Genomic DNA, 25,234 nt, shown 5'->3' on the forward strand with positions numbered 1-25,234 from the left:
GGGTCTGGTGGTGAGGTCTCATCTGGGAAGAGAATGGTCCCCCTCTGTACTAGCCCATCCACCAGGACCTCTGTGCCCCGTTAACAAACTGTGGTGTAATTGCCCATTATCTGCTATGCTCAGGGTAAACTGTGCAGGGCAGCTCCGAAGTGAGATATCTCAACTGTGTGCACATTGGCCTTTTAAAGATGTCCCGACTGCCAGGGATCACAGAATATCCACGGGCATTCGAGCGATGTTGAGTACCTCCAGTCATGATGGGTGGGAGAATCGGGCTGGCATTGAATGAGCGGGACACCATGGGGTGTGGTGGGTAATTAATGAGGTGTGTTCGATAAGTTAGCACCAGGAATCTAGCTCGGACTCGTGCAGCCAATCCCTCTATCACAATCAATGAAAATGACATTGAGAAAAATTACTGTTAGATTCAGCCCAGTGAGTCAAAGACTCTTCTGACCCCACTACCAGTTGCAAAGCTGCAGAACAAAACGTCCTGAGAAGTGATGGATGTGGGTAAAGTTACAACGTTAAAAAGACAGTTGATGAAGTACAAGTATAAGAGAAGATTTGGGAAAATATGGTCCAAGCGCATGCAGGTGGGACTGGTTTAGTTTGAGATTATCATCAGCATGGACTGTATGAGCCGATAGGTCTGTTTCCAAACACCCAGTGTAACTCTATGACACCATGTGTGTTTGTATGTCCAAGCATGTACCTGCATATTTATGTCCACGCTTGCCTATTTGTGTGTGTTTATACGTATCTCTGTGTGCCCCCTGTGTGTATCTATCTCTCTGTGCATGTGATGTGTCTGCTTCTGTGTGTGTGTGTGTGTGTGTGTATCTGTGTGTGTGTGTGTGTGTGTGTGTGTGTGTATACCTGCGTGTGTCGATGATGCTGTGAGCTGCTGCCCTCCCTCTGTCCCTCGTAAACAGAATCTCTGATGTTTTTCACCCTCCACTCCCACCTGTATAGTGGTGTGGGGAGGCCAGCAGAGACTGACAACAACAGAAAGCTCAGCAAGCCTGGCAGCATCTGTGGACAGAAATCAAAGTTAACGTTTCAGGTCGTAACACTGCCTCATAACTCATGTCAGGGGGCTATTACATCACTTTAAGCACCATAGAGACTGCCAGACTGTCCCCACATGGATACACACAGATACACGCAAACACTAATACAGAGACAGCGAGACACTCACTAATACACGGAAATTAATACAGACATAGAGTGTCAGTCAGTATTTCTCTTGCTCCATATTTTTCCTGTCAATATTTCACTTACACTGTCTGGTGAGTGTCAGTATTTAATTCTGTCCTCAGGAAGTGTGTTAGTATTGCACTTGCTCACAATAGTGAGTGAGTCGGTATTTCAGTGTGGCATGTGACTGTTGGACAATTTCAATGTTTGCAGATACCAAACCTGAAAGAATTATAAAGTTTGTGATGGATAGTGTGGAATTCCAACGGGACAGTGACGCGTTGGTGTAGTTTTCAGGTTTATGGAAGATGAGGATCAATGTGGAGCAGTGTGAGGTGATACACTTCGGTAGTAAGAACATTGAAATACAATATGAAACAGGCTGTGCGGTTATAAAAGGGGTGCAGGAACAGAAGGCCCTGGGTGCATATGAGCACAGATTATTGAAAATGTCAGGATAAGTGGGGACAGCAGTACCTCTCGCAGAAAGGTTTCAGTATCTGCGCTGTTTACAGGAGGAGGTGGAAGACGGAGTCTTCGTGCTCCCTTCCTGGGACATGGTGGTGACGATGTGTTGTGAGCCCACCCTCCTGCCCACCGAGACCATGGGGATTCCATTTCTACCAACTCGGCACAAAAGGGAGATGGCATCAGGGCCATGCTTCTAAGTTGTGCCGGGGGAAATGGAACGGCCAGTGGGCTTAAAGTGAGAATTGCCCTTCACTGAACATTGCTCCTTACTCGGTCGGTGGGATGTGGATGTTTCAGAATCTCCACAAGAGGCGTCGTAGTCCTCTCCGGCTCGTAGCAGTGTCTTCCCCACAAGGCGGGGAGAGGGGGGTGTGAGGGAACGGATATCGGCACTCCACCACCCGACTTAGCCCTTTCTGTCCTATGCCAGGTTTTTTCTCCTGGAATGGGAGGAAGGGCGGGAGGGAGTGAGGGTAGGAATGGGTGGCCCTGCTGTTAGTGCTGGTGCAGGTGGGGAGGGTGGACATAATGAGGTGTCCGGAGGGAGTCAGTCCACAGTGATGTGTCCATGCAATGCTGTTAGTGTAAGGGGTGTAGTGGAGGGAGAGAGAGAGAAAGAGAGAGAGAGGCGGGGGGAGGGGGGGGGGAGTAATAGCGGGGAGCACAGAAGGCGATGCAGTGAGAGTGGTGGAGCATGAGCAGTGTTCGGGAGTTGGTGCTATAACACATAATTCAGTGAGTTTGTGGGAGCAGAGAGAATACGGTGAGCCTTATCTTGACAGAGTGGGGAAGGTCATTGATGCTTGGCCTGTATTACTGGACATTTCTTCAGACCGCAGATACTGCATTGTGCCGGATGGTGAGCACAGACAACGCTCGGTGGGTCTGGTGGTGTGGTCCCCTCTGGGAAGAGAAAGGTCCTCCTCTGTACTAGCCCATCCACCAGGACCACCTTGCATTTGTCGACAAACCGTCGTATATTTGCCCCTCATCTGCCATTGTCGGAGTAAACTGTACCGGACAGGTCTGAACTGAGAAAGCTGAACTGTGAGACCACTGGCCTTTTAAACATGGCCCCACTGCCTGGGATCACGTATTATTCAGGGTAATCCGAGCAATCGTGAGTACCTCCAGCCATAATGGGTGGGGGAAACAGGCTGGCATTGAATGAGAGGGATACCATGGGGTGGGTGGGTAGTTAATGAAGTGAGTTCAATAGGACAGCACCAGGAATCTAACACGACCCCGTGCAGACAATCCCTCTGTCACACTCAATGAAAATGTCAAAGAGACAAGCTATTGTTAGATCCAGCCCAATGAATCGAAGTCTGTGCTGACCCTTCTCCAAGTTACAAAGCTGCAGAACAAATGCTCATCTAATACTCTCCATCATCTGACCTCACACAAATATCCCGTTCACCCATCATTCTTGGAAACACTGGCTTATGTTGCAGGATACTGTTGAAGGGTTTACATCTGAACATTCTGGAACCTGGGAACACATCCATCCATGGCATAGCCTCGCAATTTGGCCCTCTCTGTCTGTACACCAAACTCCTCCCATTTATTGGTATTTAAACTGATTCCCGGGCGATCGCTCTCTGGCAGTCATGTTCACACCCACAGCACTCCTTATCATGGCACAGTGTAGATATGGAGCTGCAAATGGATGGGAGCTGCACATTGTGTCACTCCCAGCATGGGCTGCAAGTTTCCCCACGCTGACCAGGGATCTAAAACAGTGTTACTGAGCAATGTACTGGAGTGGTGGACACGGTTCCACACTCTGGTCACATGTCTTATCTGGGTTTATAGATCAATGTACTGCTGTGGTCTGCATAAATTTCGACTCTGGGTAGATTGTGGCTTTTATTGTACAGTACATCAGCCCGGTCTGCACGGTGCTCCATGCTGAAAACATTTCTGATCTGGGTTTATAGATCAATGCACTGCTATGGTCTGCCCAGTGTTCCACGCTGGAACGTTTGCAGGGTTGTGTTCAGCAGTACACGAGCCTGGTCTGCACAGTGCTTCAAGTTGAACAGATATCTCCTCCGGATTTGTGGTGTCAGGGCTGGTTCTTTGAGGTGGATTGAGAATGTGATATAACTAATCATTTCAGTCGATATGACAATGCGTTTATTTATGTTCTCATTCTTGTAATTGGACCCTCCAAATTCTGAATCCTCCGTCTACTTGCATATTTCAGCAATCTGTCCCATGAGTAATTGTTCAGTTATACTGTGAATAACTGTCCTGTCTCTTTCTCTGATCTTTGGAGCATCGTGATTCAACGCTATAAACCTCAGTAAGGTCATTCCTCAAACTCAACGCTCCAAGGAATATAACCCCAACCTATTCATACTCTCTGTGTAGGTCAACATCACCCGCTCCCCCAACATCAGCAACATACTTGTAAATTTTTACTGCACCCTTTTAACTTTAACAACATCTTTTCTATAGCAGGGAGAATAGAATTCAAGGCAGTATTACGGAATTGGCTGAACCTAGTGGCGGAAATGAGTACTGCAGAAGCTGGAGACTAGAGTGTGGTCTGGAAAAGCACAGCACGTCAGGCAGCATCCGATGAGCAGGAAAGTCAATGTTTTTGGAAAAAGTCCGATTCCTGTTGAAGGGCATTTGCTCAAAACATCGATTTTCCTGCTCCTCGGATGCTGTCTGATCTAGCCTGCTTTCCCAGCACCACACTCTGATCCCAGTGTATATCTCAGAAGGCCTCCATCTTCAAAAAACGTAATTTCCCCTCCCACATGGTCGACGATGCCCTGCAGCGCATCTTATCCACTTGCCACGCCTCTACCTTCGAATCCCACCCCTCCAAACGCAACAGGAAAGTAGCATCCCTGTTCCTCACCTTCCAACGCACCAAACCTCCAGAAACAATATATTTTCCTTCCCCATTTGCGTAACCTACAAACAGACCCCACCACCAGAGATATATTTCCCTCCCCACCCCTTTCTGCATTCAAGAAAGACTGTTCCCTCCGTGACTACCTCATCAGGTCAACACCCCCCACCAAAGTACTATCCCCTCGCATCTCCTTCCCCTGCCACCGCAGGAATTGCAAAACCTGTGTCCTCACCTCCCCCCTCACCTCCTCCCAAGGCCCCAAATTATCCTTCCACATCCATCGACATTTTACCTGCACTTCCAGGCACACCATCTACTGTATCCATCGCTCCTGATGTTGTCTCCTCCACATTGGGGAGACAGGATGTTAACTTGCGGCATACTTCAGAGAACATCGCCAGGACACTCGCACCAACCAACCCCACTGTCGCATGGCTGAACATTTCAGCACACCCTCTTACTACGCCAAGGTCCTGGGCCTCCTCCACCACCACCCCCTAACCACCTGATTCCTGGAGAAGAAAGCCTCATCTTCCACCTTGGGACAATGTAACCACACGGGATCAATGTGGATTTCACTAGTTTCCTCATTTTCCTTTCCCACACGTTAACCTTCCAACTCAACATAGCCCCCATGACCTGTCCTACCTGCCCATCTTCCTTCCCACCTTTCTGCTCCACCTCCCTCTCCCACATATCACCTCCACCCCCAACTTCATCTCCCTGTCACATTCTTTGTTACCTTCCCCCATTCCCATCCCCTTCCCATTTATCTCTCAGCACCTTTGGGAGACAAGCCTCATTCCTGATGAAGGGCTGAGACATGAAATGTGGATTCTTCTGCTCTTCGATGCTCCCTGAAGGGCTGTGCCTTTCCAGCACCACATTCCCGACTCTGATCTCCAGCATCTGCAATCCTCACTTTCTCCCTTGAGTTAGTGTATCCAGAAATTTCCCCGACAGACGTTTTATGCAGCTGGTCTGTTATTTCATCTCTGTCTCCTTTTATAAACAGAGTGGGACATATACAGCCTTGCACAGCTCTGAAAATTCTCCATATACAAGGAAATGGTATAAAGAAAGATTGAAAGATTTATAGTCTTTCAGGCAGTAACCCTCATCCATTCCATCCAGACTGAGTAAATATTCCCTATTAATATGATATAAAATGTGATGTAAGCAAGGGGTTAATTGAACGTGTTCATTCAGTGACTGTGGTTAATGTCAGTCTCCATGGATTTTAATTATTCCAGTGGAGGGTTTCCATCTTTTACTAATAAATGGGCTCCGTCAATGTGTTATTCCACAAGATGAACGGGAGCATCACCCACAGCACAACAAGGATCAATTGCTCCAGAGAGAGGGGGAAGAGAGATCAGAATCTGAGAACTTTGGACTGGAATTATCCAGCAATGCATCAGAATCTGAGAACATTAGACTGGACTGTTCCAACAATGGACAGGGGTTTATCCAATTCTATTTTGCATCTTTCTACATATTATGATTATTTTTCGTTATCATGGCGGATCTATTATGCTCTTCGCATTATTCAATATATTTATTATCCTCTCCTGTCTATCGTTGGTGTCCCTGGTAAGTCTCACTGTCCAGATTTTTTTTTTATAAACCAGTTATGACTGCATTTCTGTTCTTTCATATAGTCCACACTTCTTGCCACCAATAGTGTTCCTGTTGATATATTGAATCCAGTTCAATTCCTGTCTCCCTCCTTGCTTCTGACAGTGTTACCTATGGGTCTCTATGTTGACCTACTCTGTTGCAGATGTGAACCATTGTCGCTCTGCCTTGTTATTTAAATATTGGGAGCTTGGAGGTCATCGTCATCTATTATGTTTACAAATTCCATTTCCTTACTGGGATGCCATCCCATCCCTGGCCAATATATTTTATTTTCATTCATTTGTGGGACTTGCGTGTTGCTGGCTGGCCAGTATTGATAGCCCAACTCTACTTGCCCTTGAGAAGGCGAGAGTGAGCTGCCTTCTTGAATCGCTGCAGTCCACTTGCTGTTGGTTAACCCACAATGCCAGTCGGGAGGGAATTCCAGGATGTTGAGCCAATGACTGTGAAGGAACAGCAATATATTTCAAAATCAGAGTGGTGATTGGCTTGGGTGGGTGTGGGGAATTTGGAGTGGGGGGTCGGGGGTGGGCGCGGTGGGAGGTGAAACATGCAGGTGTTGTTTGAAACAGTCGCATCACAAGTTCGGTGATCCCTTTGGCCATGAGCTGATTCCTGACACCATGCCCTGACCATTATTAACTTTAACTACTCACTGCTCCAGAATATACTTCATTGGCTTAACCCATCTGCTGTTTGAACCTTGAGCTGTGAAATACAGACTTAATGATGACAACAATCTGCTGCTGACACTCTCGCTTTGAAACCTGCAAAAACAAATCTGATTCGAATTCATCCAAAAATCCCATCTGTCTGACGTTCCTGTGCACGCTGATCTGCATCACCATGGTGTCTGGCAATGCCTTTATTTTAATATTCTTAAGCACTTTAACTCATCTGTCCATGAAACCTCCCTCAATCTCTCTGTGTTTATTATCTCAATCCCGGCCAGTTGTTAATATTTAACCTAGTTTCCTTCAAGTGCAAATACTTTTAAGCAGTGATTTTCATATTCAACCTCCCCAAATGCACGCCCGACCCACCACCACCACCACACACACACACACACATGCACACACACACACACACACACACACACCTGATCCAATGGAGGTAGAAACCTTCCCCTGCTGTGTATATTTGATACGTGTATCGTTCCCATATGATAGTTAAGGTTAGCAATACTCCTCGTGCTGGGCAGATAATCCAGTTTACTGAGCAATACACTAGCATAGTCTATACAGCTCCCCATGTTGATCTGTCATCTTGTCCCAGCTTATGCGGCTTGAAGTGTTCTGTGAAGCCGATTCAGAATTCAATGAAACAAAGTATTTCAGCTGATCTGAAAATACCTTTATTTAATGTTCTCATTCTTGTAATTTTGCTCTCTAAGGGTTCAATCCTACAGTTAGTCCCACTACGCGGTATTTTTCTATATATTTTCACAGCACCTTCTCAGTTAATTAACTGTCTGTTTCTGTCTTTAATGTGAACCTCTCTGTCCCTCTGTATCTTTCCTTGGCCTTGGTTTTTGACTCCCTAGTGTATTGAGTGCTGGCATTGTGAAGCTCAGAAACAGTAAAATGGTGTGTGTCAGGCTTCTGTCCACTTCCCAGTGTGTCCTATGTGGTGCTCCATGGACGGGGGAGGATGGTGTGTGTCGGGCTGTTGTTCACTTCCCGGTGTGATCCATGTGGTGTCCATGTTCAGGGGAGTGTGTGTCGGGCTGTTGTTCAATTCCCAGTGTGTCCCAAATGGTGCTCCATGTTTGGGAGTGGGTGGGTGTGTTGGGCTGTTTTACCTTCCCGGTGTGTGACATATATACTGCTCCATATTGGATAGGGGTTTCAGCAGCTTAGACTCACATCTTTTAAACTTGATCTGTGCCTGGCCACTGAACGTCCGACTTCTGTGTTTATCCCTTTGAACTGATCGTGTGGTCAGTAACACGAGGAAGCCCCTTGAGTATTATTGTAAAGGACCAGGCACCTAACATCTCTGACATTGCTGTCACTTTAAATAAAGGTTCTTTGCTCCTTTTCTTGAAAGAGAGATCTTAAAGGCCGAACTACCTACTGCAAACTGTTGAAGTAAATAACTTAGGAGGCTTTTTTTATATCCATATAAATAGTGATAACAATGGTCAGTTCGCACAGACCAGGCTTTCCAGTTTATCTGAGCTGTAACAATCACCAGGTGCCTGGGGTGGGAGAAGGGTTGGATGCTTCAGTAAATAATCCCGAGCTGCTATTCTCTCTGATGCTGTTTCCTCTTGGATTGGAGACCTACATGCCTGACTGACTGGCCTTGGGTGTGTCTTTTTGCTAAGGGACACGTTTATGGGATGATCGTACATTGGAACTGTTCATTAGTGGAAAGTACTATGTCTAATATTCTGTTAAGATTTCCAGTAGTTAAGTTATTCTACGTACCTCTTCTTTTTGCATATATTTTTATTAGCGTGTTTAAATAAATTGTGTTATGCTTTAAGTCGAGTGGTTTGACCAGCTGCATCACATCTGGAACATTCATTTCACATCCACCTTTACTATAAGACAAAATTGGCTTCCAGGCTGCTATCTTAAAGCATTTTAAGGCAGTCTGGTCTGGTCCATTGCAAAGAGGGGACTCTTGTCCGTTTCGAAATCGATAATTCCAAATTGGGTTGAGGTTCAGAATCCCTACAGTGTGGAATCAGGCCATTTGTCTCAACAAGTCCACACCAATCCACCGAAGAATAACCCACCAAGACCCATTCCCCTACCCTATTGTTCCATACTTACCATCACTAATGCACCTAACCTACACGTCCCTAAAGATTGTGCACAATTTAACATGGCCAATTCACCTACACTGCACATTTTTGGGTTGTGGGAGGAAATCTGAGCACCCAAAGGAAACCCACGTTGGGAGGGGGAGAATGTGCACAGGGAGATTGATGGGTTCAAGGCGGCGTTTGGGAGTTATTGGTGCCTTTTGTTCCGGGTGTTGAATTCGGTTGGTTTGAACAGTGCTTTGTGAAGTAATGGTTCTTTCTGTTTCGAAGAGTTCTCTGGGTGTGGAAGAAGTGAATTTGGAGATTTTTCGAAAGGTGAGCAAGGCAAGGTTTTTAGAATTGGCAGACAAACTGTAGTTGGGTTTGTGTTTGTCTGTGAGAAAAGGGGAGATAATTATAGCTATAGCTTGGCATTTAGATTTTGGTGGAAACACCATTAGAATCTTTGGAAAAGTCTGGAATTCAATTGCAGAAGAGGCAGATTGAACACAAAATGAATTGAAACAGTTTAAAATACTATTAAAGGTAGAATTAAAAGAAAATACAGGGAGGTGGGCAGAGGGGTGGGGTGGCCTTGTTAGTTAAGAACAAAATTAAATCTATGGCACTAAACGACATAGTGTCGGATGATGTGGAGTCTGTGTGGGTGGAATTGAGGAACCACAAAGGCAAAAAAAAAACATAATGGGATTTATGTAGAGACTTCCTAAAAGTGGTCAGGACCAGTGGCGCAACATGTAACGGGAAATAGGAAAGGCATGTCAGAAAGGCAAGGTCACGGTGATCATGGGGGACTTCAATATGCAGGTGGACTGTGTAAATAATGTCGCCAGTGGATCCAAAGAAAGGAAATCATGGAATGCTTACAGGACGGCCTTTTGGAGCAGTTTGGCATGGAGCCCACAAGGGAGCAGGCTCTTCTGGACCTAGTCCTATGTAATGAACCAGACTTTTTAAAAGATCTTAAAGTAAGGGAACACTTAGGAAGCAGCGATCATAATATGGTAGAGTTCAGTCTGCAGTTTGAAAGAGAGAAGGCAAAATCGGATGTAATGGTGTTACAGTTAAATAAAGGTAATTACGAGGGCATGAGACTGGAACTGACGAAAATCGACTGGAAGTAGAGCCTAGCGGGGAAGACAGTAGAGCAAAAATGACAGGAGTTTGTAGGTATAATTGAGGACACTGTACAGAGGTTCATCCCCAAGAAAAGAAAGATTATCCAGGGAGGGATTAGACAGCCATGGCTGACAAAGGAAGTCAGGAGATGTATTAAAGAAAAAGAGACATCGTATAAAGTGGCCAAGAGCACTGGGAAATCAGAGATTGGGAAGGTTACAAAAACAACAGAGGATAACAAAGAGAGAAATAAGGAAGGAGAGGATCAAATATGAAGGTAGGCTAGCCAGTAATATTAGAAATGATAGTAAAAGTTTCTTTCAATACATAAGAAACAAACGACAGATAAAAGTAGACATTGGCCCACTTCAAACTGATGCTGGAAGGCTAGTGATGGGAGATAAGGAAATAGCTGGAGAACTTAATAAATACTTTGCGTCAGTCTTCACAGTGCAAGACATGAGTAATATCCCAAAAATTAAAGGGAGTCAGGGGGCTGAGTTGAGTATGGTTGCCATTACAAAAGTGATAGTGCTAGAAAAGCTAAAATGTCTTAAAATTGACAAATCCCCTGGCCCCGATGGGTTACATCCTAGAGTTCTGAGGGAGGTGGCTGAGGAAATAGTGGAGGCATTGGTTGAGATCTTTCAAAAGTGACTGGAGTCAAGGAAAGTCCCGGATGATTGGAAGATCGCTGTTTTAACCTCCTTGTTCAAGAATCAAGACAAAAGATGGAAAACTATAGGCCAATTAGCCTAAGCTTGGTTGTTGGTAAAATTCTAGAATCCATCGCTAAGGATGAGGTTTCCAAATTCTTGCAGGAGCAGGTCGGATTACAAGTCAACATGAATTTAGGCAGGGGAGGTCGTGCCTGGCAAACCTGTTGGAATTCTTTGAAGTGGTGACAAGTAGGTTAGACCAGGGAAACCCAGTGAATGTGGTCTATCGAGACTTCCAAAAGGCCTTTGATAAGTGCCACACGGGAGGCTGCTGATTAAGTTGACGGCCATGGTGTTCGAGGTGAGCTATTGGTATGGATTGAGGATTGGCTGTCTGACAGAAGGCAGAGAGTTGGAATAAAAGGTTCTTTTTCGGAATGGTAGCCGGTGACAAGCGGTGTCCTGCAGGGTTCAGTGTTGGGGCCGCAGCTGTTTACGTTATATATTAATGATCTGGATGAAGTGACTGGGGGCATTCTAGCGAAGTCTGCCGATTATACGAAATGAAGTGAACGGGCAGGTAGTACTGAGGAAGTGGGGAGACTGCAGAAGGATCTAGACAATTTGGGGGAGTGGTCCAGGAAATGGCTGATGAAATTCAACGTGAGCAAATGCGAGGTCTTGCACTTTGGAAAAAAGAATACAAGCGTGGACTACTTTCTAAATGGTGAAAAATTTCATAAAGCCAAAGTACAAAGAGATCTGGGAGTGCTAGTCGAGGATTCTCTCAAGGTAAACATGCAGGTTGAATCCGTGATTAAGAACGCGAATGCAATGTTGTCATTTATCCAAGAGCGTTGGAATATAAAGCAGCGATGTGCTACTGAGCCTTTATAAAGCTCTGGTTAGGCCCCATTTGGAGTACTGTGTCCAGATTTGGGCCCCACACCTCAGGAGGGACATACTGGCACTGGAGGGTGTCCAGCGGAGATTCACATGGATGATTTATGGAATGGCAGGCATTACATACGAGGAACGGCTGAGGATCCTGGGATTGTATTCATAGGAGTTTAGAAGGTTAAGGGGAGATCTAATAGAAACTTACAAGATAATAAATGGCTTGGAAAGGGTGGACGCTAAGAAATTGTTTCCGTTAGGCGAGGAGACTAGGACCAGTGGGCACAGCCTTAGAATTCCAGGGGGTCAATTCAGAACAGAAATGTGGAGACATTTCTTCAGCCAGAGAGTGGTGGGCCTGTGGAATTCATTGCCGCGGAGTGCAGTGGAGTCCGGGACGCTAAATGGCTTCAAGGCAGAGATTGATAAATTCTTGGTGTCACAAGGAATTAAGGGCTACGGGGAGAATGCTGGTAAGTAGAGTTGAAATACCCATCAGCCATGATTAAATGGCGGAGTGGGCTCGATGGGCCGAATGGCCTTACTTCCACTCCTAGATCTTATGGTCTTATGGTCGAAAAAGAGAGGAAGACGAAAGACAGAAAAAGAAAGATGAAAAGCAGAAAGACAGAGAGTTTCAACTTCAAAAGTTAGCAATTAGAGAGGAAAGTCGACTTCGCAGGGTGGAGATGAAGGCAGAGGGTAGGCGGCGTGAGGTGAAGAGCGAGGATGAGCTTATGCCCGAAACGTTGATTCTCCTGTTCCTTGGATGCTGCATTACCTGCTGCGCTTTTCCAGCAACACATTTTCAACTCTATAGTAGCCAAAGGTCTGATAGGGATCTGTTTAAATATCTCCAGGCATTGTCTAAATTTGATAAGAAGGATGCAGACGCCTTTTTAATTTCATTTGAGAAAGTGGCTAAACGGATGCCGTGGCCACTGACCATGTGGATTTAGTTGATCCAAACAAAGCGGGTCGGGAAAGAAGTAAGGTATTTGCATCCCTATCGGAGGGTGTATCTGGTCAGTATGAGGGGGTGAAAGAATCGTCCCTGGTTAAAGGTACATGGGATTTGAAAGAATCAAACAAAGTAATTTTGAAAGGTGGATAAGGGGATTAAAAACAAAGCAATCTATGACACTCTTCGAGAGATTCTTACCTGGGAGGAGTTCAAAAATTCAGTTTCTGCAGTCGTGAGAACTCGTGTGGAAGAGCAAAGAGTTAAATTGACAAGCCTAGAAGCTGAAATGGCTAATGATTAGCAGTTGGTCCATAAATTAAAGTTCGGCTTCTGTGAGGGATGGAGAAGAATGTGCGAGATCTTGAAATATATACCTGTGAGAGTAAGGTTTATTGGCATAGGCCAGGAGTAGCAGGTAAAGAGGTTTCAGCATTGAGCGGTACAGAAGCATGTAAATCTTCTAAGCTGAGACATGAGGAGACATGTCATTGAGAAGGACTATTGGAGAGATGAGATTTGCTCCAAATTGTAATGTGTGGTTGCAGTGTCCGATTAAACTAACAACAGAAAAATACACAATTGGGCCTTGAGCTTGGTGTTGGCGTTACAACATTTCAGCATTTAACATGTAAATAAAGTGCCCGAGACAAATCTACATGCGATCATAATCCTAAATGTTTTTGGAGAAATTTAGGGAGAGAACTTCTGAGTTTTTAAAATTGAGGTTATTATTGTTGCCATTCAATTTGGAATTTATACAGGTGACAGGATGAGAAACCGTACTTGCTGCCAAGTTGTCGAGACTTGAATGAAGAAGAACAGAGGCGTTCTGTGGCCGGAGTAAACTGAATGAGATAAAATGGAGTTGCGAATGTTTGCATGCTTAGTGTCAATACAATATATATATGTATTGTAGTCTACTAAAACAGTAAGAATAATGAGTTTAAAATGAAATCACCTTTGCACATTGATTGTTATTTGTTTTCAAAGGGGGAGTTGTGACTTTTATGGTCCGGTACTAACCAGGCAGGACTGGTGACTTATCCATCAATGTCACCATTCAGAGTCGGAGGATATATATGGTGGATGAGGTTAATACAATGTTTTCTCCCTCAGCAGGGAGCTGCCGAGTGTATCCTTGTTTTCCCAGTAATTTTCTCAATGATGTACATGACTCTGCGAGTTCCCATTTCATTGAGGAGATGGAGGGGAACTGAAGGACATCTCACTCCATTAATGTAACAGTGCGCCCATGCACAGTATATCATGTTGGTGAATATCCACTGTCCTCGCAACATCCACAGCCTCTTCATTCAGACGCAGTCAGACCATTCCTTCATCATCATTCTCCATGTAGAAAGAAATGAATGCATCTTAAAGGCTGTCCCCTTGCTACACGTTTCAAAACACTGTCCCTACTGCCAACCAACAACATCAAAATATGTTCTGAGAGCAACCGGGCCACTGGGAATGTTACAGAGCAGACCATCAGGGAGATGGAGCAAAACCTCCCATGTCTGAATGGGTCTGAGTGAACTCCCCAGTACACAGTGTTACTAAGCCCTTTAATCTCTCTCGATTTCGGAAACATACTCCCTTCCATTCTTCCTGCAAATGTAATGACAGGTTATATCATATTATATTCCACCTGCCTCTCTTGATCATTTAATGTCTTGCTTATCACAGAGTCATCACCAAACTTAGTAGTCGTACATCTGTTCCATCCACCTGATCATTGATATAGATTGTAAATAGTTGAGGTCCCCGCACTGGTCATTGTGTGACTCCACTAATGACGTTCTGTCAAACTGATTTAGACTGATTTATCCGGAGTGCGTGCTTCCTGTTTGATAACCAGTCCTCCCTCATTCCTGTGTAACACATTCGAAGGGCTGAATAAGAACAAGCAACATCAGTCAGTAATTCAGCTGCTCGAACCTGATCCACCACTGAATGGCTGATGTTATCGTGGCCTCTGTTCCACTTTCCTGCCATCCCTCCATCCTGAAATTCTGTTCTGCTGTCGTCGATTGCTGCACATGAAAAAATATCCACTCCACATCTACACTGTCAATTACTTTTAGGATTTTACAGATCTCAATGAGATCTCCTTTCATTATTATAGACCTGAACTGCTGTTCATAAGACAAATCCCTCATCTCTGGAATCAATCTAATGAACCTCTTCTGAATTACCTCCAATGCAAATGCGTCCTTCCGCAAGTCAGGGCACGCAAACTGTACTCCAGTTGCAGCCTCACTAATGTCTTGCATAGCTACAGCAACACTCCCTACCTTTCTACTCTCTCCTTTTACAAATAAAAACTGAACCTACGCTTGCCTTTCCCATTACTTACTGTAGCTGCATGCAGGTTATCTATGATATGAACGTGAACACATAGACACCTCTGTACCTGTGCACTGTCTCTCCATTTAGATAATAATTTGCCTTTCTATTTCGCTGGCCAAATTGAATAATCTCAGTTATGCACTTTATTTTTTTATTGTCAAATGTTAGACCATTCACCCAAACTATTCATATTCATTTTTAAACTTCTTACATCTCCATTCCGAAGTAACTTCACACCGATGTTAGCATCATCTGAAAAATTGGTTATAGCATTTTCTATCTTGTCAACCGAGTAATAATATTGATGAAAAGTAGTTAAGGCATGAGAACTGAAATCTGTGGCACCCCACAAGGTACATTTGCCAGAAGAAAATGACACATTTATTCCATCTGACTGCATTTAGTTGGTTCACCAATGCTCCATCCAAGCTCATAAATTACTCCTAAACCCATGTTGTCTGATCTGAACACTTACTGTTTGGAAAAGCAACGCATCCAATCCCTTCTGGAAGAGCAGGTATATTCCATCTCCAGGATTCCCACTATCCTCCTTGTTTGTGACATCTTCAAATAAGCTGAAAATGTGTTGCTAGAAAAGCGCAGCAGCTCAGGCAGCATCCAGGGAACAGGAGAATCGACGTTTCGGGCATAAGACCTTCTTCAGGAATGAAGAAGGGCTTATACCCGAAACGTCGATTCTCCTGTTCCCTGGAAGCTGCCTGACCTGCTACGCATTTCAGCAACACATTTTCAGCTCTGTTCTCCAGCATCTGCAGACCTCACTTTCTCCTCACATCTTCAAATAACTCAAACAAACAATTCAAATACGATTTAGCCTTCGTGAAACCATATTGACTCTGACGAATTGTGGTTTAAGTTTGCAAATGTCCTGTACAATGGACTCTAACAATTGGCCTTAAATTACAATAGTTTATTGTTACACTTTAGTCCCTAATGTATGCCATTATTTCAAGTTGTTCCCTTTTGAAAACTTTTACGTTTTCTTTGAATTCCTGTTTCATGGGCACACGTTTTTAAAATATTTGTTCCAATTGCTGTGTAAGAGCCATGTGTGGCTGAATGGACTCATCATCCTGATCTGTACAAACTTGATGGGCTGATGTCTTTCTGGTGTTCCCATGTTGTCGTTTCCAAAGACAAAATGACCTCCTTCTGTTGATGTGTTTGAGGGTTGGGGGATTATGGAATCTTCCTGTCGCTGTGTAACAGCTAGAGGGGATTATTGGCCTCCTCATAATTCTGCATCATAGGCTGGAGATACTGAACGGTCTCCTCATGCATCCCTGAGATGGGAACGAGGGAGTGATTGATCTTATGTTCCCTTACAACTGACACGTGTCTGAATTACCTCCCCCTTTCTCATGAAGAAAAGACTCCGATAGTTTATATCCTTATCCAATTCACTTTCAATAGGATCAGTTGGACTGAATTGCCTCCTATTATCCCAGCATAACAATCTCCAGTCACTGTGTGGCCTCTTCCCGTTCCTGAGTAACAGACGTGAGAGGGCTGAATGCATTGATCCTGTTGCTGTGTAATAGGATACTGCTACTTTATGGCATAATCTGGTCCATGGTCATAGGCTCGAGGGGCTGATTGGCCTCCTCCGATAATTGTATATCAGGCCTGAGGGGCTGTTCAACCTCGTCCTATTCTGGTGTAACAGTGTTGAAGTTCTGAATATCCTTCTGTTGTTCCTGTGTAATGTAATTGGCTTCTGTGGCTGACTCCTTCTGGACATCTATGTTGAAATAAGATCATCTTTCATTCTGGTAAAGTCCAATATGTATTGGATCAACCTGACCATCCTTTCCTTATAAGCTAACAGCTTCATTATATGAATCTGTTGAGGGAACCGTTTATGAGCTGCTTCCAATGTAACAATATCCTTTCTTCAGTGAGGAGATTAAATCTGTACACACTACTCCAGATGTGAGCTCACTAAGATTCTGTACAGAAGCAGCAACGCTTCACCAGCCTGTTGTAAGGTTCCCATCCAGATTAGAGAAGTCTCAGCTGTCGCAGGGATACGCAGGGCAAAAGTGAGGACTGCAGATGCTGGAAACCAGAGTTTAGATCAGAGTGGTGCTGGAAAAGCGCAGCAGTTCAGGCAGCAAATGAGGAGCAGAAATATCAATGTTTTGGGCAAAAGCCCTTCATCATGAATTGATGATGACGGGCTTTTGCCCGAAACGTCGATTTTCCTGGTCCTCGGATGCCGCCTGACCTACTGTGCTTTTCCAGCACCACTCTGATCAAAACGCAAGGAATAAACAGCATTGTTGAAACATCATTGCGCGTCTCTACTCTATCAGCATAATGGGAGATCTAGAGAAAAACTCACAATAAAGCTTGCGAAGAGCATAAGTGATGTGGTGAGATGATTTCTACCATTAATCTCCCCAGAACCCACTTCACTGAGATTTCATTGAATCATATAAGGTGGAGCTCAGAAACAGCAAGGAAGAGCAAACATTGATTGGAGTTATATAACAAAGTGAGAGCTGCAATACATATGTTGGGCATGTCATAAAACAGAAAATGGGATATACACATATCTGTGTACTGCAGTAATAATGTACTGTTTAAATTATATCTAAGCTGTGCTAACCCAACAGAATACTAATGCTCCGATAAATGGATTTCATGAGCACGTGTGAGATGGATTGCATTAACATTATTTCGAGCACCGAGCTCGAGATCAGGTTATTTAGGAATTCGTGTTGGATGATTAGAAGAGCTAATTGAAAACTTTGCTGTAAAGTATCTTTTGCGAACAGTGACCATAACTTTTCATTTGAGATTCGATTCCCACAGTATGGAAACAAGCCCTTCGAGCCAGAAAGTCCACATCAACTCTCCAAAGAGTTACCCACCCAGATCGGTTCTCTCTGATTAATGCACCTACCACTATGGGCAGTTTAGAATGGTCAATTCACCTGGCCTGCACATCTTTAGACTGTGGGAGGAAACTGGAGCACCCGGAGGAAACCCACGCAGACGCGGAGAGAATGTGAAAACTCCACACAGACAGTCGCCGGTGGCTGGAATCAAACAGTGGTCCCTGTTGTTGTGAGGGTGGCAGTGTTAGTCAATGAGCCACGGTGCTGCCTCTATTGGTTTTCCTTTATGCTGTTTGAATACATGACAGTTTTTGTATTATTTGAAGTAACGGTTATGAATCTGAGTCTTGCAAGCCATGAAGGTGTGAGGAGAAAGTGGGGACTGCAGATGTTGGAGATCAGAGACGAAGAATGTGGTGCTGGAGAAGCACAGCCGGTCAGCCAGCATGTTCGTAACATGAGAATCGACATTTTGGGTAGAAGCCCTTCATTAGGAATGAGGCTTGAGGGCCAAGGGGGCTGAGAGATAAATGGGTGCGGGGTGTGGCGGGGGGACATAGCCAGGAATGTGATATGTAGATGGAGGAGGGGTTGAAAGTGATAGGTGATGAAGGGAGACAGATGAAGGGACATTTAACCCGATGTGGTCTCCTCAACATCGGCGAGATAGGACATCAATTTCTGGATCGTTTCTGGTACAGTCGCACAGACCAACTTCACCACCAACTCCCTCTACCACTCCACCAAGGACATGCAGGTCTTGGGCCTCCTCCAACGGCAAATCCTGACCACCTGACGCATTTAGGAAGTACACCTCATCGTCCGCCATGGGACCCTCCAACCATAGAAGATCAATGTGAATTTCACCAGCTTCCCCATTTCCTCTCCTCCCACCTTATCCCAGTCCAATCTTCCAACTCAGCACCGCCCTCTTGAATGTTCCTGTATGTCCATCTTCCTTTCCAACTATCCACTCGACCCTCCTCTCCGACCTATCACTTTCACAATCCCTTCCTCCCCACCCTACCATTTACGTATTAGATCAAATGAAGCAGCTTAGAAAAATGCCAAGTATTGTAGTAAGTCAGTGGATTCAGAGAAATGTAGGACCCAGCAAAGGAGCGGAAAGAAACGGAGAAAAGAAATCAAAATGATAAAAAGCACGCCAACAAAAAAAAATGTAAAAACTGCTAAAAGACCTTCTATCAATGTATGAAACAACAACAAAAATAAGGTCAAATGTGGAACAGTGAGTGTGCGGACAGGATAATTTATTGAACGTTACAGGGAAAATAAACAGTTTGTTTGTGCCTGTCTTCATGGAAGAATATCCAGAAATTCTCCCAGAAATACCACGTGAACATGGGACTTGTGTAAGTAAAGTCTAAGATCATTCATATCAGTGATGAGGTAATATTTGAAAAGATAACTGGATTGAGTGTTGATAAATCTGACAGACCAGGTTTACTTCATACAAGAATTTCAGTGGAAGCAGCAATAGTCATATTGGTTGCATTACGTATTTTCACGTTTTTTTTCAGACACATTCCCGAAAGGCAGCCAGCCAATCGAGATAAGGGACGGTTATAATATTATCCGCCAGCTTAAGTAGGGATGAAGATGGAGAGTGGCGAACTACAGATCAGTAACTTGTCATCCGCAGTCGGGTGTCTGTTGGACTCGATTACACAGAACATGAGACTAGATATATAGAAGGTAATGGAAAAACTGGAGAGTATGATAATGCATCGATAAAAGGAAAACCATAAGTGGCAAACATTCTTTTGGAATAGTTTGAAGATGATTCTTGTAGATATTATCAATGAGGAACCAATGGAGAACGTATACTTGGATATTTAGGTGGATGTTTTTAAAAGAACTCACACACTAATATCATGAGAAAAGTTAAAGCAAAAAGTATTGTGCAGATGGGACAGTAAAAATTAGGTTTACATTCATGTGAATTTAATTGGAATATGAAAGATGTCGTGCACCCGTTGCAAAGCGTGTTGCTGAGACAAACTGAGAGTATTGTGTTCTGTTGTGCAGTCTCCATTTAAGAAAGAATATACTGAGTACAGAGGATCCCCAAAAGGTATTCTCCAGATTAATTACTAAAATGGCACGATTGTCTGATTGGGAAACACGGCCTGTGATCTCGAATTTCAAATAATGAGACGTGATCGTAGTGAATCTTATAAACTTAGAAACGTTGAGGGGACTGAATAAGTCAGGGATATGGAGAACTGCTACTAGGCGCGATTAGGGAGAATCCCATGATGTTCTATAAGGACAACAAGTGGAACAGAATAATCAGTGAACAGTTCGAGTCACTTAGAAACCTAGGGGGCAATCTGTGTGTGACGCTGGAGAACATTGACAGATTGTGACATGAGAGCTTCACATCTGTTTTACTTGGGAGAAGGAGGAGGCAGGTACAGAATTCGAGAGCATTAATGGGGAAGCTCTTGAACAGATTGATGTAAAATGCGAGCAGGAATTTGAGGCTTTGGCTGATCGAATATTGGACTGATTGCCAGGTCTGACTGAGTTGTATCACAGGCTGTTGTGGGAGACAGGAAGTAAAGACCCTTCCTGAAAAATTTAATTAGAATCCGACCACAGTGGAGGTGCCAGAGGACTGGAGAACAGCTAACGCGATTCCACTTTACAGTAAGGATGGAAGAGATAGACCGGGAACTTTGGACAAGCAAGTATTAGATCATTGTTAGGTAAACTACTGGAGCAAATAGAGAAGGAAAAAAATGAACCTCAATCAGGATAGCAAGGCTTGATCAGGGATAATAATCATAATCTTATCAGAGGGAAGGCACACCGACGAAATGTGAATTAGTTTGAGGAGGTCGCTGAATGAGTTTTGCAGCAAGGCCTTTGACAAAGTTCCACATGGGAAAATGAAAAATAAAGCAAAATCTCATGGAATCAACGAGAACTTGAAAAGTTACAATGAAAGTTGTCTCAGTGGCAGGAGTCAGAGGGTGGTGGGAGAAAGTTGTTTGTTTGACTGGAGACCAGTGTCCTCTGATGTACCGCAGGGATCAGTGCTGTGTACCTTATTGTCTGTGGTGTTCATAAATGGTGCAGATGTGAAGGCAGGGGGGTGGGTGAAGGGGTTGGGGGTTGTGATAAGTAAGTTTGTGTTTGCCTGGTTGATTGGTAGTGAGGAGGAAGGTCTTATGTTACAGAAAGATACACATGGATTGGTCAGATGGGCAGATCATTGGCAGGTGGAACGTAAACCTAATAAATATGATGTGATACACTTTGGAAGAAGGAACCAGGCGGGGAGGACTCAATGAATGACAGCACACTAGGAAGCTCAGAGGGTGCTTCTCCATACATCCCTGAATGTGACTGGACAAGGTAATAGGTTAGTTAAGAAGTGGACCTTGGGTGTAGCAATTATTTTTCGGGACGTAGATTATTACAGCTATACACGGCTTTGGAGAGGCCAATATGGAGAACTGAGTGTAATTGTGGGAGCCACATTACAGCAAGGACGTGATAGAACTGGAGGGTGTGCTGAGGAGATTCACCAGGATGTTCCCTGGGATGGAACATAGCAGCTATGGAGAGAGGCGGGATAGGCTCTGGTTGTTTAGTTTGGAGCAGAGGAGGCTGAGGGGGATGTGATTCAGAAGGACAGGATGATGAGGGGCATGGAGAGGGTGGATAGACAGCAGCTTTTCCTTTGAGACAGAATGTCAAGAACAAGGGAGCACACTTTCCAAGAGAAGGGTTTGAGGTTTCGTGGTGATTAAAAGATAGTTATCTTTCACCCAGACGGTGTTGGTGGAGGAATTTAAGACCTGAGAGGAGAGCTATCACGGGTATCCTTACAGCCATTAAACAGTGCTTGGACGAGCAATTGGAAGTGTCAAAACATTCCAGGCTATGGACCTGGTGTGGGAAAGTGGGACTACAGTAGATCGTGCTGTATTTCTGACAAAGTGCAGCAAGTCAGGCAGCATCAAAGTAACAGGAGAATAGACGTTTCGGGTATAAGCCGTTCTTCAGGAATTCCTGAAGAATCGACGTTTCGGGCATAAGTCCTTCTTCAGGAATTCCTGAAGAAGGGCCTTTTCCCGAAACGTCGATTCTCCTGCTCGTTTGATGCTGCCTGACCTGCTGCGCTTTTCCAGCAACACATTTTTCAGCTCTGATCTTCAGTATCTGCAGTCCTCACATTCTCCCTGTATTTCTGACAGTATCGGATATATACTCCTTTGAGTGTATGGCTATGCAAGGTCAGTCATTGAGCAGACTCAGGCAGGAATTGATGAGTTTCTGAAGAGTATATTCACAAGGGATATAAGAGTGAACTGTAATAGCTAGTTAAATCATGTCAATGTGAGAAGTATGAGAATACAATTGCAGCTTCCTTACGATCTGAAACCAGAGAACAGGAATGAGGAACAGGGAAATGTCAGAACTATGAAGCCACTACCTCAGTTCTGTCTTCAAATAACTTTCTATCAATATTAGGAAAACGAAGTCTGGTGTGGGAAAATTAGACAGTACATGGAACATAGAACATGGGAAGTAAATGGTTTTGGAGAAATTATTGGGAGTGAAAGTAATGGTCATAGACAACACTAATACGGATTTATGAAATGGGGATTATGTTTGAGAAGCAGACTGGGAGACAAATGAAACAGAAATAATGGATGTAATGCTGTGGGTCAACAATAGCAGCAGAATTGTACTCCAGCGCAACCTCATGGCCTGGCATATCCCCTCACAACAATTACGATCAAGCCAGAGGATGTAATGCATTTCCAGAAAAAAAATTGGTAAAGCTCCAAGCCCAGTTAACAAAATTAAATCTTATTGGATTGGGACGAATATATGGTCATGATTCTAGAATGGGACAGCTGGCAGGAAACAGTGAATAGAAATAAACAGACTCGTCAAGCCATAGCCTGACATTGTCTGAAAGGTATGATTCTGTGAGTAAGACCATGTCACAGACACCCCATCAACTTCCCCAGATATCTTCTGTCTCACCAGCAGGATAAACACAGCAGAAGTGGTGGCACAGTGGGATAAAGTTGGAAGGGAACTGCTCTGGGAATCCTCAACAGTGACACCGTACCCCATGATGTCTCGTGGCGTTAGTTTACACATGGGAAAGGAAACCTCCTGCTGATTACCATGTACCAGCTTCTCCCAACTGATGAGTCAGTACTCCTCCATGCTGACCAACACTTGGAGGAAGGGCACAAAATGTTCTCTGGGTGGGTTTTTTAATGTCCACCACCAAGGGTAGCTCAGCTGCAGCATTACTGATTGAGCTGGTCGGGTTCAAAAGGATATAACTGCTAGACTGGGTCTACGGCAAGTCGTGAAGGAACCTACAACAGGAAAACACATACTTGACCACATCGTTACTAATCTGCCAGTTGCAGAAGTATCTGTCCATGACAATACCGGTATGAGTGACCACTGCATAGTCATTGTGGAGACAAAGTCCCACCTTCACATCGAGAATAACCTCAATCATTTTGGGTGACACTATCACTGTGCTAAATGGGACATACTTCAAGCAGATCTAGCAGCTCAAGTCTGGACTTCCATAAGGTGCTGTGGGTCAACAATAGCAGCAGAATTGTACTCCAGCGCAATCTCATGGCCTGGCATATCCCCTCACAACAATTACGATCAAGCCAGAGGATCAACATTTGTTCAATGGAGAGTGCAGGAGGGCAGGAGCAGCACCAGGCATACCTGACAATGAGGTGTCAGCCTGGTAAAGCCACCAACCAGGGCTACCTGTGTGCCAAACAGCATAAGCAGTAGGTGATAGACAGAGCTAAGTGATCCCACAAGCAACGGTTCAGATCTAAGCTCTGCAGTCCTTCCACTTCTAGTTGAGAATAGTTATGGACAATTAAACAAGTCATTGGAGGAGGAGATTCCACAAGTATCCCCATCCTTAATGATGTAAGAGCCCAGCACTTCAGTGTAAAATATATGGCTGATGCATTTGCAACAATCTTCAGTCAGAAGTGCTGAGTGGATGATCCACCTGAGCCTCCTCCAGTGGTCCTCAGCAATTCAGTTACCAGTTATCAATCAATTTGATTCACTCCACGCAATATCCAGATTCAGTTGGAGACACTGGATACTCCAAAGGGTACATATCCTGACAACATTCTGGCAATAGTACTGAAAACTTGTTTTGCAGAACTTGTCACTGCCCTAACTAAGCTGTTCCAATACAGTTACGACACAGACATTTCCCCGATTACGTGGAAAATTACCCAAGTATCTCCTATACATAAAAAGCAGAACAAATCCAATCCGGCCAATTACCACCCCATCAGTCTACTCTCGATCATCAGTAAAGTGATGGAAGGTGTTAGTGCTTTCAAGCAGCTACTGCTCAGCAATAACCTGGTCAATGACGCTCAGTGTGGGCTCCATCAGGGCCACTCAATTCCTGATCTCATTACCTTTGTTCAAACATGGACAAAAGAGCTGAATTCCAGAGGTGGGGTGAGAGTAACAACCCTTTAAAACAAGGCAGCCTTCGACCAAATATAGCATCAAGGCACCTTAGCAAAACTGGAATCAATGGGTATCAGCGGCAAACTCCCCGCTGGTTAAAATCACACCTGACACGTAGGAAGATGGTCATGGTTGATAAAGATCACTCAATGCAGCTCTAGAACAAGTCTGTAGGAATCCCTCGGGCAGTGGCCTCGGCCAAAGCATCTTCAGGGCTGCTACATCAATGACCTTTCCTCCATTATAATGTCAGAAGTGGGAGGTTCGCAAATGATTGCACAATGCTCAGCAACATTTGTGGCTCCTTAGATGTTGAAGCAGTCCATGTCCAAACCCGACAAGATCTGGACAGTATACAGGCTGACAAGTGGTAAGTAATATTCAGGCCACACAAATGCCAGACCGTGACTATCAGCACTAAAATACAATCTACCAACTGCCCCTTGGCATTCAATGGTGTTACTATCACTGAATCCACAGTGGTCTGCAGCAGTTCAACAAGGCAGCTCACCACCACCTTCTCAAGGGGCAACCAGGGACAGGCAATAAATGCTGGCCCAGCCAGTCACATCCAGATTCAGGAAATAAATATATATTTTTTAAAACAATTAACATGGGAAGGTTGCTTAGGTATCATAGGGATCGGTGCTCAGGCCCCAGCTGTTCACAGTATCCATTAACAATTGGTTGCGGGAATCAAATACAATATATCCCAACCTGCTGACACAACTAAAGGATGTTGGATTCTGAGTGGGTGAGTAGGTTGAAAAATGCTTCAGGATGACTAAGACAAGTGAATTGAATGGGCAAATACGTTGCAGATGGAGAGCAATGTAGGTAGAGGTGAAGGTGTGCCCTTTGGTGGGAACAATAGACTGGAAGCCTATAGTT

Source organism: Chiloscyllium plagiosum, unplaced genomic scaffold, assembly GCF_037043375.1.
Source record: "Chiloscyllium plagiosum isolate Xiang-an unplaced genomic scaffold, Cpla_swu_hap1 HiC_scaffold_29, whole genome shotgun sequence".
Lineage (NCBI taxonomy): Eukaryota > Metazoa > Chordata > Chondrichthyes > Orectolobiformes > Hemiscylliidae > Chiloscyllium > Chiloscyllium plagiosum.